This window comes from Aulostomus chinensis, chromosome 2 (assembly GCF_037954235.1).
Source record: "Aulostomus chinensis isolate RoL2024-O1b breed Wild chromosome 2, RoL_Achi_v1.0, whole genome shotgun sequence".
Classification (NCBI taxonomy): domain Eukaryota; kingdom Metazoa; phylum Chordata; class Actinopteri; order Syngnathiformes; family Aulostomidae; genus Aulostomus; species Aulostomus chinensis.
In genome coordinates this window covers 22847842-22866890 of record NC_141321.1, presented here as the reverse complement: position 1 = coordinate 22866890, position 19049 = coordinate 22847842, and the positions used below count along the sequence as shown (strand labels likewise).

At 41.3% G+C, this 19049-nt stretch overlaps 1 long non-coding RNA gene across 1 annotated transcript; it reads left to right on the top strand.

The window, feature by feature from the left end:
• Positions 1-790: 790 nt before the first annotated feature.
• Positions 791-18549, top strand: LOC147269469 (uncharacterized). The gene is made up of 5 exons (XR_015111444.1): positions 791-1020; positions 1785-1903; positions 5337-5454; positions 16004-16089; positions 18236-18549. It is a non-coding gene; the product is annotated as an uncharacterized LOC147269469 (long non-coding RNA).
• Positions 18550-19049: the final 500 nt, after the last annotated feature.

Below are 19049 nucleotides of genomic sequence, written 5' to 3'. Positions count from 1 at the left end.
CAATTTTTTTTTTTTGGGGAAAACATTGTGCATAAATAGTTGCTAATAAACTTGAAAATGTATGACGTGTGGAAGCGAAGTCGAGCTGAAAACAGCTGATATCTCAAAACTGGAAGCCAAAACCACTCATATATCAACTGCTACTGACAAGAGAGCACATTTTGGAAGTGCTGAAAATAACAGCTGGCACAACACAGCCTTTTTACTTCCAATTTGCAGTCTGATTTGTTTTCCTCATTGTACCCAATTAAAATGCAAAAAAATGTTTTGTTCAGGTACCGTATGAGCTAAATTGCAAAAGTAGGAAAAAGACAGCACCCTGAAGGTAGAAAGTGTTTTAGCTGGCATGAGCACCAAACAACACCAGAGTAGAGGGTTTCGTGTTTACAGAAAACAAAGAAGACACGAGAGAAACGTGCATAACAAACACCCTGAACGTGGCGCAGCAGCAGTGTAGCAAGAACACAGCAAAGTGTTAAAATCTGAAATGAATATCCCTCAGTTTGTGTTGGTTCAGGACCTCCTTACTGCAGCCAAAACATTTTCAGTTGAATATTCTGATGTCGATATTTGTCTGTCTTGACAGCCCTCTCCCCTCCCAAGGTGCTGTGCTGCCAGCAGCGGGTTCATCTCCCTGCCTTCCTCCTCGTTTGTTCTGGAAGCATCCTGCTGCTAGCTGCAATGCTAACTTAGCCAAAAAAGTGCAAGTGCTTGTGAGGAGCACGCAGGTTTCTGCAGGGAGCTGTCGGTGATTTTCTCAGCTGTCGCTGGACCTGTCCCATTTAGGCAGGCCTGGGCCCTGGTAGTCTGCATACTTGCTCACTGGATGGTTGTGACACACTAAATGGAACAGGACCTAATTATTAAGATCATTTACACCTGTGTTCGCCCTGCTGTGACGTGTGGAAACACCTGCAGCGGAAAGACTCTGCTGGAGAGACAGGAAGGTTTCGTCCGAATTGCCAAGTGGCAACCCACGACCTACTGCTACGACGTTGGCTGTCTGAAACCACAACTGGCGTGAGTAGCGACGTACTTTGCAACCTAAACTCCGGCCTAAACACGCCCACATTGTAGGTCGGTTCAGGCATGGTTCAGGTGCATCCTGCGGGGCAACCTATGGCCCACAATGCACAGCGGACTTGTGGACGCGCAAACCTGCGCCACCAACAGTCTCCTATTCTTATACAGCAACAACATTTACAGTCATTGTTGATGACTAAATGCGTGTTCACACCAAACGCGACGCGTGTGAACACACCTGTACACGTGCTTTAATGTGCTTAACAATAGCGAATGAATGACGGGTCCGCTCCGAGTGGAGTGCAGTACGACAGTCACGCCAGCAGGTGGGGCTTTCGTTGTTGCTGTCTACTTAATTGCGGTAATTGTGCTCTGCCAATCTTCGCGGGTGTCTGAATTGTGCCGTGTAGCAGTAGGTCGTAGGTTGGCACTTGGCAATTCCGACGCAACCGAAGAGGATGATGGTAATGATGACGCTGGGGAGCCATTAGATAAATGCAGACTGAGACACATTGTTTAGTCTTGAAGGCTGTCGTGGATTACAATACTTGCTGGGATCGATTCAGAGGCTGGATGAAAATGTTATCGTGAATTGTTTTATTATTTACAATTGTCATATGTGTATTATCTCTCTGGCTTTTTTATTAGCTTTTTGTTTTTGTTGTTGTGTGTTAGTTTGTTGTCATGTGTGGGTTGATTATATAGTTTGAGTGTGGAGGCTGACTGACAATTCTCCTCCTTTACTTTCTTCCCTGTCCTAGTTTGTCCATCTTATTGCTGTAGTCCTTGTTTGAGTCCATCATTGGGGGAAGTCTGAAATATCCTTTGAGCCGTTAAATTCATCTTAACTGTCAGCAGGCGGTTTGGACTGTTTTCTAAGGTAAATCTTGCATCATATTAGTCTAGAAATGTAGCTGCTGGTAACCAGGTGATTTGCATTTAAACAGTTTTATTTTTATTTTTATTTAAGGTTATCTACTTTTTTTTTAAAAATCAAATCTTATCCCTCAAGGCGTTTGTTGGATGTGGGAATCAGTCAAAATGTCCCATTTACTCTAAATTGAATCCTGCGTGCGAGCACACACACACACACACACACACACACACTTATCCTGCACACTTTAGAGGACCTTACTTTTACTTCCCTTCCTGAAAACCCTGCTCGGTTTAACTTTTTCTACTTGCCTGACCGTAACCTGATCTTAACCTTTTTAACATCTCTAGTGTGATCATAATCAATGCTAATCATGTATTTTTTGAGCACTTGAACATGATCTGTGTCAGATCTTTTCATTGAGCCAAAAGTAAATGTTTCAAAAACATTCATTTTGATGGTAAGTTTATTTTGTACCAGGTAATGCTTTTATTTTGAAGGCAGTGAGATATTAGATGAATCTGATTCTTGAAGTAGGCTGAAAGGGTGTCTCAGTGGCTGTTTATTTTTGGATTGGTGGGGTTTTTCTGAGCAGGCAGTTACGGAGCCCAGGTGAGTTCTGGTACAATGAAGCTCCTCCCCCTGGAATCTTCCCCATCGAAGAAACTAAACGAATCCTGAAATCAAATGCGGTCACAGTCTGTATGCTTCAGTTGACGGGACAGAACCACCGAACTCATGATACTCAGATGCATTTTAAACTGTAGAAACCGAAATGTAATGGCCTTGGTCCTGCTCTTTTCTTTGTTTTATCCCTGCTTTGGAATTTTATGCATTTGGAAAACTAACAGAAGCCAGCAAAAATAAATCTTTACAAATTAATGGCCATAATTTGACTCCATTTATAATTAAGTCTAGGCACAGACCTATAGACCACAAACTGTTGAGGATACATTTAGATAAATTTAGAAGTAGGTTGGAAGCCATTTTGTGGTGAATAGCAGGCCGAGTTGTGCCTTTGTGACTTGGCCATAAAATTATAACTGTCTCGCTTCTAATTAAAAGCAACTGGGAGGCTTTGGCTGGATGGGATATGCAGAGCTTTGGCAAAAGAACGAGCGGAGAATCTGGCAAAGCTCGACTCTAATTTGTATTAATAAACCCAGCACCTCTTCACTAGGAAATTAAAGGGTGTAAGCTGTTTTCTTCGTTTGACCCCTTTTGCTTGCTCCTCCCTTACTGTTGTCATTCCTCTACTCTGTTTATTAATTTGTGATTGATTGTAATTTTATAAAAGGTTAAAATGCTTGAATTTGCATCTACATTTCCCTTCTTAATGGGGGAAAAAAACCCAGAATGGCCACAAGTCTCCACGTCACATGTCCTACATGTGTGCTTTTTTTTATCAAGGCCTTGATTTCCTACTTTGGCCGTCACATCAAGGCGTCCGTCAAGTGTTTTGTTTTTCTCTGGGGGGAAAGTCTCCCCTCAGCAGACGACCATCTAGTGTTTATCTCTGTACATGCGTCAAATATGGATATATATTTACATTATAAGAATCTTTAAAGTCTGTCCACTTAAGACTAGATGGTGGGTCACTTCTCTGAGCGGTGGCTGAGGTGGGATTCGGGATTATTTTAGTAGGATATGTGATTGTTGAAAAGCAGGTGGCCCAGTACTGGGGATGATCACCATTGCTGGCTGAGTTTCATGGGGTGACAAAAGCCCCTGTTACAGAGCCTGGTATGAGTGTCGCTCTGACATATTGTCGAGGTCGTGGAAGGAGAAATGGGCATGAACTATGTGTTGCCCAACACTGCTGTTTTAAAGCAACTTCAGAGTATACAAAATACATGGAAATGGCCTGTCTTGGGTCATTTATTGCTTTTGATTTTTGGAAAGTAGAAAAACTTGTAAAATTCCACCCAAACTACTATGTCTCTTCAGCTTAATGTCACCACATCATTATAGAGGCTGTTCTCCATGACGTCCTTTTGCTACGAATATTCTCAGACCTTTATTGACTGAGTGTCCCCTGAAAGTGTTATTAGACCCTCTGGGGAGGCCTACCTCAGGGATCAAGGGGGGGATCAAGATCCAGATCCAGATCCAGTATTGACATGAGCTCTTTTTACATGTTGCACCATCTGTAGCAGAATTACGGAATTCTCAGTAAAAGGATGAGCTGGAATGGCGTTAGGCTGGCTTTGGCTTTATGTGTGTGGACAAACAATACCAGTAGGGCCATTTGTGCACCATGACTGTGGAACAGCAGTGATAATGGGGATGTAGCGTTACTAATCTGGCCTACCTTGGAGGTGTGTCTCTGGAAGCTGTGAATCCAACAAATCAGGGGAGGTGGAAGTCAAACGTCTGAGGAAATGCAGGGGAAGTCATTTGTGAATGGAGGGAATGAGTTTTTCTGCTCAGCTGTTTGAAATTGAAAAGGTTATGTGTGTGTTTGAAGCTGCTTCATCCTGACTCGCATCTTCTTCCTCACTCCCTTCCTCCCGTCCACTTGTTCTCCGCCCCTTTTGATAAATCTGCCTTCACTGTAACTTTCCAGCTGGTCCTGTCGAGCTTTAGACTCTCTGAGGAGAAATCGGTGCCAACTTAGTTTGAGGTTTGCTATTATGTGACCTCTGTATTTTACTGTGAATGTATAGAAATAACTCTTCTGACAAGGCCAATAAACTCTCTGTTGCCTCTACTACTAAAGAGGCCACCAATTTTTTTCCTATGTAAATTACTTTTAGTCATTATTGCTTACTTCAAATCAGATTTGCAGTCATTTTTTACATGTAGTATCCATGCAAAGCAGTCAGTAAACTAATAGAGCAGGTTCATGGTGCAGTTGTACTTGCATCTACCTGGGGCACCTTGCTTGCCAGATTCCACTTTACATGCTGTGGCTTTTCTTACCACCGCTGTCAGGAATAAAGGAGTGATATGAGGTGAAGGAGCAAATTAAAGCCAGAGTGGCTTATTGAACACGTAAATCATTCCCTGGATAGAGGGTATGTTATTTCATCGCTAATGGGTCTCTGCCACTGCTCTCTAAATCACAGTACACATCGCTAGATATACTATATTGAGGAGAACTCCTGTAGGGAAAGAAAGAGAACATTACACTTGCTGCTTTCCGTTTTGTTTCCCTTCTCAAGCAAGAATGTGGGGATCACACAGAATTTAAAAAACAACAAAACCATGCACTACTCTAGTAACCTGTCTGCCCGCTCTTCTGTCCTTCTGGCTGAATGGGGACTCTCTCGCCATAATCCCTGATGTTGGGCAAAGACACCAAAAGTTCACACTGCTCCAAGCAGCCATAATGTCCCATCTTGTTCTTGTGAATTGATTATTCAAACTAAAGGACATTGGATTTCAATTCCTGTTATTTTCAACAACATCCAAAGCATCTCATGTTTCTGAATTTCAGATGCTACTGTAGGCGGGGTGTTCCTTTCTATATGCTAATGCAATCAAGAGCGCCATGTGAATACTTCCACCTTCAAGACACCTCACGACATGTAGGCCATACCAAAGTGGTTGTAAAGGTAACTGATATCTCTTTGATTGTGTAACTGTGTCATTGTTTCATGTTCGCTTCAAACAAACTTTAAAATGTATTTTTCTGAGGAACAATTACGACCATTTACTCCGATGTACACTTGTTCAATTGAAAATGTCTTTATTTGCCGAAGATTTGTTAAGTGCATAACCAAGACCTCTAGTGGCTCTTGATGCTTAAATTCATTCCATAGTCAAACAAATGACAACCATTTCATAGTGTGTGTATATATACATGTATATATGTGTGTGTCTATGCATGTAATTTGCTAATTTATGGCTGTGCTGTAATTAAGTTACTGAATTAGTGAATCAACTATTCAGTAATACGTGCATAGTTTCTACCCGCCGCCTGTGTGAAGGTTGTTATTGATGCTGACCCAGTCTGTCTGCTCTCTGTGACTTTGGCTTTGTGCTCCGAGGCTCCTGACTCGTCATGCCTCACTAGCCTTACTGCAGCAATTGCTAAAACCCCTCAGCTGGAAAAAAGCTTCATTAGAAAGGGGAGATAGTTAATGAACTCTGACCCCATGTCCACATCTGACATGGTGCGCTCACTCCCACTTTTCACTAGTTAGCAACAGTAGAGCCCCTCCACCTTCGGATGTCACTCTTGCCTATCCCCATGTAGCTGCACCTCCTGAGATTAGTTCTGTCAAAATAGTGTTTAATTGTCTAAGGGTTTTTTTTCTCTGTGATGGAGAAGTAGCTGGCTATTTTGGGGGCAGCTGTTTCCTAATTAAATAATTTTAATTAGTTCTCCCTCCCTGCAGAGTGCCATCAGTATATTTTTGGGGTGATTACTATTCACAGTTTGCAATAACAATTTTCAATTCTCTTAAAAATAAATCATATTCCTTCTCTCAAGTTAATAATCTCTGCTTTTGAAGACTCAGGAGGGGACTCTTGCCCCTGAATGGAAATCAGGACAGCAACTGTTTTAGTGGCTTTAGCACTATTGAATAGATTTTCTAACAAATTGGCCAGGATGTAGACATGATGAGACTATGAAATGGCCAAGACACATCCTTATATGGTATCAAGTGTAAGGGGATTATTCAAGTTAATATGCATCCATATCAATATGCATCTAGGAGTCACTGTTGCGAAGGAGCTGTAGCAGTGGCCTGCACTCATACTCATTAAGTTACGGTAACTATCTCCCCCAGACCTCTTAATCTGCAAGACTGAGACTGGGAGGGAGCAGTGGGGCAGGCCAGTCACCCTTCTGAAGAAAGCCATTTCAGCCACTTGTATCAGCAGTCACATTCTTTCAGACATAGCCGCAGCTCGTGACCGTGGGTGAGTGCTAAATTGACTGGTAAAATTGAAGTTCCGCCTTTAGCTCGTGTCAAGAAAGTTAGCATTTCCTTCTTTCTTACAACAGCAGACACTGTTGTCTATTGAATTGGGGCGTTGAGCGTTTGCTGGCTCAGATCACATTGGAATTGCACCTTTCAGGATCAAGCTGCATGGTTATCATTGGTAGTATGGAAGATATTTTCTCATGAGGAAGGATAAATGGCTGCTCCTCTGCAGTTTCTGGCAGTGAGAACTAATATTTTAGCCATATTTAATGTAGGATGTTTTCCTAGGAAAGTTACCCACTGTACATTGTAGATGGAAAAAAACAAAATGCTGTTAGGAAACTTTTTGGGCATTCATATTTATAATTTCATTTATAGAGCGCTTTTCAAGCAATAAGCACAAAGTGCACATAATCCTTCGGTGTATCTCTTGGAGTTGTATTACATTTTTACTAGATAGTTTAATGTGATGCTTTTACAAAGATACAAAAGTGATGAATCTGCAAATGCTTGAACTAAATCCTGTGATACAACACAGGTATAATGTTCTTTACTAATCTGGTTATGTCAAGTCTTTGTATTTTAATATTTTGATAAATTCCAGATTTCATGAAAAAGTTGTCTGGGGCCACTTTAACTAAACATTAAACTTGTGAAAGTACTTCTCATTTTTGTACTCTTTTCACCTCTGACCTTAGATTCGCATTTAACGCACCGACTGGTTGGTTGGCAAGAAAGATGGAAGGTTATTACTCACAACCTCCAGAGCCCTCTGGAAGAGGCAGCAAGTCAAACGCACTCATCTTAAAGTTTTGATTACCAATCCACTTCCAGTAGATCTAGATGGATTTGGAGCTCAATGCATGAATGATTCCATTAGTCTTTAATAGAGTTTTTATGAGATGTTATTTACAGCAGGGCATCCTTCTAGGGCACAGTTTGTAATCTGACCTTCACATCAGGACAGCTGATTTGTTCATGCTTGGTACAGCAGTATTTAAAAACTACTCTCTAACAGTGACATCTTGGTGTGGGAAAGTTCTTAATGATAAAATGAATTAAAAAACATAGTAGATCTAGACTTCAGCACCTGTTACACTGGCGGAAAATCCTTGTAAAACCCAGCAACATCAGGCTGTTGTCTGCAGTGGGAGAGAGTTAATTCAGCATGAATCCTGGGTCAAACGACCCTGTTGGAGACATGGGTATCAAGCAGCTCCAACTCTAATCTACACTGATGTAAATGCAAAACCCGAATGTAATCATTCATCCTACTTCCGGTGTGATGCATATATCCTATGAGACCTTTTCTCATCTTGGCCAAAAATTCAAGCACTGCATTTTTCAGTCGATGCTGAGTTTGAAACAGATTGGCAGACAAGATATAAAATGGTAACCACCAAAAATACTGCTTTCTACTTTGTTTATGATATGACTCACTGGGGGAAACTCTGAAAAATATATAGAGGCAACATATCTATATATGAGGGGAAAGTTTTTTTTCTCACATTTAAAGAAAAATGTATAAATGTGTATACGCAGCCTAAAATGGGTATTTCGTACAATCTCTGAAATCTGCTTGTCCTCAAATTAAGTCAGCGTTGCATGCCATAGCTCTTTGATCAGTTTAAAAATACCACAGTGCCGCATGGTCTCCAACTGGATTGGAAGATCTGTCCTGTATGGCTGTAATCTTGAGCAGCTCCCACCAAGGTCCAAACATTAGACCAGCAAAAATAACTTTACTGTCCAATGAACCTTTCTATTACTGGAGTCAGAGTTGCACTGGGATCCTCACCGTGTGCACAGTGACCACTGTGCTGGTAGTCTGCCATCCAGAAGTATCAACTCATGGCTGTCTCCCATTTCACATAGCCCATCTCTTATATCTAAAATGAACTTGGATAAGATTTCTTTGGTCACCTCACAATCTCACATTTTTATATTCCTTTTCTTGACTTTTTTTGGGGGGGGGGGGGTAGCTTAACAGCAGGTGTGGTGTTTTCCTGTGTGAAGATTCTTTCACAGTACAGTAACATTAAAGCCAGCCCACGTTCGGTGAGGCAATGATTCGTACAATTGGTGGCCTCTTTCCATATGAGGTGGAATGATATCTAATTTTCAGAGTCCACAGCGTGGAAATTGTAGTTCTATCACACCACTACCCTCGCCAGTGCGTACTGACATCTTAAACTCAGACCAACTGACACTGCTGAATACCAGGAGGGGTATAGATGTGAGATTTGCTTTAGACCATTGTATCAAAGGAATGGGAGGACACCTCTGTGTCCTTGGGCAGCTCTGAAGGACTGCATATTAAGTTTTATTGCCCTTTAATCATCCGCTGCATCCAGTGCTTTTATGTGCTGTCACTTTATATCTAAGGACAATCTACTGTTTTAAAATCCCCTTCAGCCTCTGTTTGACCATATGCTCTTAAACAGTGAGACGTCAGGTTGAGCTTTCCTCCAGATTACCTCATGTTTGGATCATTGCACAGACTTTATGAATACATTAACAATGCTTGGAGGAATGGTTGGTTGTTTTAAGTGCAAAAATCATCATTTTTTTCTTTTTTTGATTGAGAGACAGGTGTTTTTGCATTGGCAGCAGATCTTTTCTGGGATGCATTTACATATGATGTTTGATATAGTCAGAGGCATTCCGTACATCATCCTGCCCTTATAGAGAGATTTACTGAATGCAGGGTTAAAAATATGTTCACAATATCTCACTCAAATCAGGCAAAGCTATTGATTCCAGCTCCAGTCCCTAGTTAGGCTTTTTATAAAGGAATGAAAGTAAAAGCAAAGTACAGATGACATGAATCAGACAGATAAAATGATTTCAAGTCCTGCCAGATTAAAAATGTTTACATTTCTGATTTTGCTTCAACCTGTCTTTTTTTTTTGGAACAATTTAATCAAAAACATCACACACACATGAATACTTTTACTGTTGAAGCTCCATAAATGATCTTGCTCTGATCAGTTTCCTTGTATTTGATCAACAGGCAAGACATCATGGGTGAAATTAGAATTCACTCCTGACAGTAGTCAAGGTCATTACATGATTGTCATACCTATCATGCTTTTTTTCAGAATGACAGTCCTGTGATACACAAATTTACTGGGCCATATAGTACATCCCCTTGTTAGTATGGATCAGCTGGAGTCTTTGATTGCTTTGTCCTCTCCGCTCATTTTCTCATGAATCTAATTTAGGATCTTGGAGGTGAAGAAGGAGGAGGTTGTAGAGGACGGTTCAGAGTTATGGCTTCTTTGCGGGGAATATGCTTTCTTTTATTTAATGACTCCTCAGAGAATTGATGCATATGAGGGTCTTCCAAAGGCCAACTGGTCCCAGGTTAGGATCCAGAGCAATTCCAGGAACTTTTATAATTTGTCATCTTCAGTATATGGGACCCTCAGATGAGGTCTGCAGGGACACTTTTTGGGGGGTTGGGTGTGTTTCTGACCAGCAGCTGACAGAGGCAGCGACATAATGATGCTGAGCCCTGGCTGGTACTGTAACCTGGGTCTGGAGAAGTAGAACGTCACCTCATGATGGGGAAGGAGTGAGAGCTGGTGCAGGAGGTGGAGCAGTACCTACTAGACATTATTGGTGCTGGGCAATGAATTAAATGTTTTCAAAACAGCACAATTCTGTCACATTCTCTTTCACAGGGGTGACGTATTTTTTTAGGCCTACCCAGAGGTTAACATTTTTAGTGGCCCTACATGGAAGCTGGCATCACCGTGGTTTCCATTGACCAAAAGCCAATGAGATTTTTTACACTGGACATTTATGGGACTGAAATTCTTTATTTAGAAAGCTTATCTCCACAAATGAACGCCACTTCCGTGAGTTTTTCAGCATAAATATAGTTCAGATAATTTAAGATGATGATCTTAAATCATACTGCTTGGCATCTCTGGGGAAAGCTTATTCCAGAGGGGTGGAGAGGAGTTGCCAGCTGATTCTCATTTTTAAGATTCATGGGACCAGCTCTTAATTCGAGCAGAAGAAAGGTCATTATAATTTACTCTATTTCATGCTTATTTGTGTCTTGAATGCTTACAACTGTAGTCAATGGATGTGGTTATTTGTGGTTCTGTGGGATTACAGGGCAACAGGGCGATTGCTATGAGCCATGTGGTCCGTATATAAAATGCTAAGCCCAGTAATGATTCCATGGGTTGGTTGACATAGAGCAGGACAGAAGAAGGCTCTTGGTAAGATGATCTGCAGCTGCCATTCTTCTCACTTAAGTTTTAAATACACACGCCTGATTTGGTTATAAAAGTGTTGATTTAGTGTGTGCAGTGTATTAAGTAATAGTTATTGTAAACATTGCCTTTTAATATTTTTATCTTGGGAAATGATACATATAATTAATACCTCATGCTAAAATGTAGGGGCGGCATGGCTCAGTGGTAGAGTGGCTGTCTAGCAACTGAAGGGTCGCTGGTTCGATCCTCACTTCCCCGATGACCATGTTAAAGTGTCCTTGAGCAAGATACTGAGCCCCTAACTGCTCCTGATGGCCTTGCTACGGACTGGTGACCTGTCCATGGTGAACCCCGCCTCTCGCCCAGTGTCAGCTGGTACAGGCTCCAGCCCCCGTGACCCTTAACTGATCTGACAGCATTTCTTTGTGGACAGCTTTGTGAGCAAGAATTCACAACCACTTATTTGAAAGGAGAAAAAAAAAAGTTGTTCAACGTGCTCTCTTCTGATATGCTGAAATTCAGCTCAGTAGTTATCAGTGTAATTTACAGAAGAATAAAATATACCTTCGATGATGAATGTCTATTTCTATGTTTTTAAATGAGAGGAAACCATAAAAAGCTATTGACGGATAGAGTGCAGCCTGAGGGTAAAAGGGAAATATTAGTTTCCAACCAAAAATGATTCCTATACCCCCCCCCCCCCACCCTACCCCCCAAAAAAGATTCTACATTTGCTCACTTCACACAGTGGGTGAGACTCGCCAGTAATGCGGCTTCATCCAAGGCCACACTGTCCATGATTAACATAAATATTAATTTATAACCGTTTTGTTTTGCACTGTCATGAATGTTAGGTTTTTTAATGTTCTAGAGCCATAATATTGTGTACTATGACATTTAATTGTGGCAAGTGGAGAGGGGTGGTTGCATGATCTAGCGTGGACGAGCATGCAAAATTCAGTGGATATCCTTGGCAACAGACCATGTCTTGAATATGTTTTTGTCCATCTCATACACTACAGTTGGGTTTAATGACTGCCATGTTCTGTAGCTGTGCACTAATAAAGTGACCAGACAAAGAGGTAAGCGAGTCAGAACACGCTCGGGGACATCTGGGAAGACAGGCTTTTGTTCCTCTGGCTGCATACAAATGAGAGCTGGTAATAGTAGACCATCTATCACCTGAGGTTTTTAACATCTTGATGAATTGGAAGTGATTAGTTAGTAATTCTAGTAAATTAGGTGACTTAGACTTTATCAGATGTTTTATCTACGGCTGTGGATCAAATGGTCACATCCACTGTAAGAGGCCACTTCTCTGATTGGCTGAACACTGGCTTTGTTCTTTGCTGCTTACAAAATTATATGGTTATATCTGCAAAGAGCTTTGTGCTTTGAAGACTTGGCTCAGATATTGGGCACATACTGTGCTTCATTAACACTTTGGATGACCTTTGGGTTGCTTTTCTGTCCTTAACTATGAAATAACTATAAAAATCTCACTTTGTCTGGCTGGTCTTTTTGAATAATTTTCACAGACGCATCTGTTCTATTTGATTAAAAATGTATGTTGTGTGATAAAATACCATCACAAGTCAAAGGTTTATTTTTATTGAGTCAAAAATCTTTCATTATCCATGATACTCATTGTAGGTGCTATCTGTGTAGGAATCTGGGTTTTTATGACATAAGAATTTAGTATGTTCCATGGCAGTTAGAATTTTATAATTATTTTTACAGGGCTTCAGTAATTTCAGGGATTTTCATAATCTTGCACTGAGCATGTTTTGACGTGAGCATTTCCTGCATTATTCTATCTGTGGTGGTGCTTGGTCCATACATACAGTTACAGCGTCAGCCCCAAGTCCTCTTCCTGGTCGGACACGCCTGGAAAACCTCCCGAGGGAGGCGTCCATGAGGCATCCTCACCAGATACCCGAACCACCTCAGCTGACTCCTCTTGACATGGAGGAGCAACAGCTCTGCTGAGTCCCTCCCGAATGACTGAGCTTCTCACCCTATCTCTGAGGGAGAGCCCAGCCACCCTGCGGAGGAAACTCATTTCGGCTGCTTGTATTCAGTTATGTTGCTTTGTCTTCCCTGTCAGGGGTTTTGTTGTGGTTTGCAGCTACCTCCCTGTTTATTAATCAGCAGCTAACACCACATGCTTAACCTCTGCAAAATTTGAGGGTGGTTTAAAAGTGTCAAAATTTGCCACTGCACAAGCTGTTCCTCAACCGAGGTGTGAATGCTGTCTGTCCTTTTAATGGGCAAAGTTTTGACCCAAAGCCAAGTGATGTCATTTTGTGTGCAGGTGTCCAGCCATCCATCCATTGCGCTTATCCTGTTAAGGCTCGCTGGGGGGCTGGAGCCTATCCCACTAGTCTTTGGGCGAGAGGCGGGGTTCACCCTAGATGGGTCGCCAGTCCATTGCAGGGCCAACACATATAGACGGACAACCATTCACTCCCATTCACTCTCACAGCCACAACGGTCAGTTTAGAGTATCAATTAGTCTAGTCCCCATTTGCATGTCTTTGGGTTGTGGGAGGAAGCCGGAAAACCAGGAGAGAACCCACACCAGTATAGGGAGAACATGCAGACTCCACACAGAAAGATCCCATGCCTGAGCCAGGGCTCAAACCCGGAACTGTCTTGCTGTGAAGTGACAGTGCTAACCCTGCACCACCGTGCTCCCCTGTGTACAGGTGTGGCAGAAAATATTGGGACCAGTGGTCAGTAGTAGCCATGAGCCGTCCACTCACATCACCCTCACCGGACATTAGTTCCTATACCATGGCAGTGATCAAGAAAATTGATTGCCATGGCATTACTTACCTGCCGACATTTGAGCTGCTCAATAACACGTCACCGCCAGATTTGATCCTGTAAATACAAGATAAACGATCGCCACCTTTGAGCTGTTCTTGTGGATTCTTAGGGATGATGTTTGCCGTTGATATCCATGTCTTCAGGCAACATTCTTGATGTCGGCATGTCCGAATCAGAACACCTGTCCCACCACTGGATTCTTACCAAGTTGCTCATCAATTCGTACTTCTGTGTAGTCCCCTGGCATTATGAACTTTTTGAACCACTGAGCTGCTCAGCTTGTGCAACTGTATTAGGCCTGGGAAGCAGGGTCACAAAAAGACATGATGGAGTAGTCTGCAGAGAGAGAAAAGGCATTAGTGGGCTTGAAGATGGATGCACCCAAGGCTGCTGTCACCATCACCATGGGTGCTTCAAACTATGCCTTTGGTGTAGTGCTGGAGCAGTGCCTGGCAGCTGCTTACAGTCTTCAGCCAAAAATTATATGGAGCTTGGCTATTAAAAACAAGTAGAAGAGGGAAGATCTACATTTATGACCCTTTCACTAACATTTTATGTTTTTGACCAAAGAATTATTTCTCACATTAGTGAAATCAACTTGCAAATTCTGAGTAGGCTTTTGTGGCATTGTGTCACCTTGTATTGGAAAATTCTGATTTTTAAGAATGTCAATAGGGATTCTTCATCTATGTTGTGTTGTCACCCTATTTAAAGGACATGCTAGTCCCTCCATTTGATGGGAGGGATTTGAGTTGGAGAGTATAACTTGATAAGCTATGCTTTTGTTGTATCTTCATCTTGTCTTAAAAACTGGTTAAGACTTTTGTGGTATTTTTTTTTTTTTGTCAAAACTTTACAGAAAAAATATTGTTTACCAGGATTTGTGATGGTGGTGTAAGTGTAAGGCCCTGTTTAGCCCTTTATATTATTGTGCTTCCTGTGTGGCCAGACTAAAAGTGAACAGCCCCTGTACAAGTGTGAATGCTCTCAGGGGGCAGTGAAGAGGAATTCCAGGCCACCTTGGCTGACCTTGAAATAAGCTATTGTCCCATAGTTTTCTTAATGTAGAAGATCTTTCCTTCAATGGATCTATATCGGTTGACTGTACCTTCATGAACCCATTATTCATTTGTTCCATAACAGATGTCCATGCCAGTGACTTAACCTAATGTTACCTTCTGACCACATGAACAGGGGCCATAATTTAATTCAAGTTCAGCTGTCAAGATTAATTCGGTGAGATAATGAGAGGAATTACATTCCTGCACAGACCCGTGGACACACTTGGGATTTTGCAGCAGCAGAGCTGTCAAAATCGACTCTATTGAACTGCCATGTGTGAGCGTGGACAGTTGGCCAATCCATGTAGTTGTTTGACTTCTGTCTTCTCGCCGGGGGGCCTTCTTTCACTAATGAAGTTCCTCACAGCATCACTGGACATTTACCCACTCCTACATCAATAAGGTGAAGGGCCCTGGAGCTTTCTGAAGCATGTTTTTACAATACCTTGATCGATTGTGTCAAGTGCACTGGTAGTTGGCTTGATAGCTTAGCAGGGACTTCATTCAGAAGATCGTATAATCAGTTAAACAGTATTAACCAGATCATTTCCAAGGAAAGGAAACTTGGACAGAAGCATGTAATTACCAAGGTCAGATCGTCAAGCACAGGCTTCACGAGCACAGCTGTCTTGGCAGTTTTCTCTTTTCAAGGAGAATAAACGGTAAATGGACTGCATATAAAGTGCTTTTCTCCATTGCACTTTACAGTTTTGGCCTCAATCACCCAGTCTCATGCACACACACACACTAATGGTGGGGGCCATGCAAGGCACCAGCCCTCTCATCAGGAGCAATTGAGGGTTCAGTATCTCGCTCAAGGACACTTTGACATGGTTTCCGGAGGAAGTGAGGATCTCCCCTACACAGCCACTCTACTTCTGAGCCAGGGCATCCCATCCTACAGCTTAAATAGATTTTCCGGTCCATCTTTAAATTTGCCAGTGGATAATTTAGCCTGAACAAGCTACTGCTGGTGCTTCTTGTCTCGTAATACCACTTTCTTCCTCTTGAGGAAACAGTCACTGTAGGGACCAGTAGAAGACGCACGTCACCAACCCAGTCCCCAAGTTTGTCAATCACCTCTTCTGTGCCTGTCTCTAACAGAGGATCCAAATAATCAACATCCCCATGTGCTCCAAGGAAACGTGCTTTTTTGCTTTATGGCTTGACAAAATGGCAGCAAACTGAAGGTGAGAAGCGCTTTAAATTAAATTACGATCAGATATATTTAATAATTTACTACTTGATTCTTTTTAAATTGCATGTCACTCAATATAGCTTTCTTTTGTTGTAGTCAATAGACACAGACTACTTGCTTTGGTTACATTTCAGAAAGGTGGCTACATGTAGTGGCGATACTGCAGCGTAGCAGGAGCAGTCTTGGCTGTAATTATTTGATCTGCTCAATTGTATCCCCTGAATAAAGCATACACCAGAGTGCACTGAGTGTGAGTGGGAGTATGGCCAACAATTTACATCCACATCAAAAGACCATGCAAAAAAATATGCTGGCATGTTTCTAAGCAACACACACACACACACACAGATATGAAGGAGTGGGAAAATGTTTTTTTTGTAGTACTTCAGCCTCCTCTGATCCCAGAAAGTTCTCCTGGTTTGTTTCCAGCTACAAGACAGCTCTAATACTCCCTGTAGAACCGCGTAGTCTCGCTGGAAAGAAAAATCAGGAAAACAATGATATTAGTTTCCAATATATATGCAAACAGCCTAAAAATGTTTGTCTAATAACTTGGTTGGACTCTAATCATGTGACTAATTTACTTTGTGACCACCCTCTTATAGACTTTGCAATATGAAAATGTAAAGCTGTTTGATGAAGTGTAGCTTTTTCTGCCAAAACAAAGATTTTCAGTCTACAACATACTTTTGTCCATTTTGTAATGGTTGTCACAATTTTTCCAAAAAATATTTTTAGCATTTATGTAAATATGTACTCAAAAAATGAATATTTTGTATTGTTGTTCCTAAATACACATCCTCTGTCAGGGAACATGTAATCTGTCTCTCCATGTTTCCTGGATACTGCTGGCCCCTTAGACGAGACAGGGATGACACAGGGGCAAAGTGCTGACACACAACTAATTTAGGCTTGTAGTGAAAGACTGACACAAACATCTTGTCTGATTCAGTCATTTTTTTTCTGCCGGCTTTTATGATTGTGATTGATTTATTAGTTTTTGCACATGTAAAACAATAAATAATGTGAATTAGTGGAAAATATGCACAATTTACATATAGACATGCCCATGGAAACGCCTTGGTGTAACATCTAAACGCCCATCTGATAACCCTCACAAAAACACAAGTGAAACTGTGGGATTACATGTAGAAGTCTATTAGCTCGTGTGTGGCACATGGGACAAACAGGCTTAAAAGCATGACTAACAGACACAGCAGTAGGGTAAAAAAACAAAAACAAAACCCTCCATCTTTCACTTAAGCACAAGGTTTGGTCCACAGAGATCAGTCCAAAAGCAGGCAAACAAAACATGAGGGTTGTATGGGGAAAAAACTAAGAGCCCAAAAATATTAAGGACTGGTTTCCTCAACCAAAACTGGAAAGTCTTTATATAAAATTCAGTGTCGTCCAGAACTAGTCCAAAGCTGCCTCTAGGAAAACGGCACTGAGCAAACACAAATCAAGATTCTTTTTTTCTTTTTCATTTTGCTGCTTTTATTTTGCTTGCTGTACTCAACTGCGTACACGGACATCTGTATGACGACGTGACCGGACTTAAGAGCCATTTACTCAACCTATATTAGGGTTAAATTCAAGCTTCAATCTTGTTGAATCTACAAGGCAGCCAACTCACCGCTGAGATGATGTTCCCTGTTTCTCCCACTCCTACTATAGCATGCGCGCACGCGCACACACACACACACACACTGCTTTTGTATGTAACATACTGAAGACACCTAACACGTCGTAGATGACTACTGCCCCAAGCAAAGATTTGATCTGAAAAGGAGGAGCAGGGAGAATGATTTTCATGTGAAGGTGTTGTGATTTGAGGAATTGGATGTTGTGATGGGGAGATGCAGGGAGATAATGCCCCACCATTATTATCATCTCTGAGACCGAGAGCTATCCACCACTATGTAATGGAACATACATGTTCAAACACAATACATCTATTTCTTGCCGTGGGGTTATTGTAACAGCCTGTGTGAGGAAAAATTGTGGGTGGATGGGTGTGTGCTCATCTCAGAGTAGAAAGCATTCACTGCTCCATAGCTCTTGTGTATGATATGCGTATTGGAAATTGATTGTAGTGAGTGCTCAATTTACATGTGTTTTTCCCTTTTCTTTTTCAGATGTATTTAACAACCCCTACAAAGGGATGAAAGGAAGGAGGTTGACTACAGATGAGAAAAAGTGATTGCTGATGCAATGGTTTGCATTTTCATTAACAGTATGGACAACAACAAGGAAACTTCCTCTTTATTTCTGTTGCTTTAGGGTTACTTTTGTATTAAGTTTACTATCCACAAATTGTAAAACCTGTTCATTAAACAAATTGATGTTGACCTTTTCACATCAGTGGGTTCAGAACTCAAATTGCAAATGGTATCAATTAATTTAAGTGTGTAATTTTTTGTGTGCAATGAATATACATAATTTGACTTTACCCTGCTAAATGTTGTTTCTTTGTTCTTACTTTGATGTTTACATCACATTTTAACCCTGTCAATGAAGTTGGTATATCTTGTTTTTTTTTTAATGTCTGTACAAAATAGTTTACAAATGGGAGGATTGGAGGGTTTTAATCTCCCTGACTACATGAGACCTCAGTTTGAATAGCTTCATTTACAATGGTGGTGGCAGCAGCAGACAACATTTTACCACATTAGGTTGAAGTAAAGCGTGCTGATTGTATACATATTACTGTACTGAGAAACAGGGATTGCCTTTTAAATAATAAATGCATCATAGGAAAATATCAAAGTTCTTAATGTTGAAAGTCTTCTGCTGGGAGAGAGGAAACGATCACTTCCTGATTGGCTCGTGTTTGTGATCAATAACAAGATTAGTTTGAATGTCACATTTCTAATCACTGCAGCTGTTTAAAATTCATAAATATAGTATTTATCCTCAAGGCCTTTTGCTCCTTGGGAAGCTCACAATGAT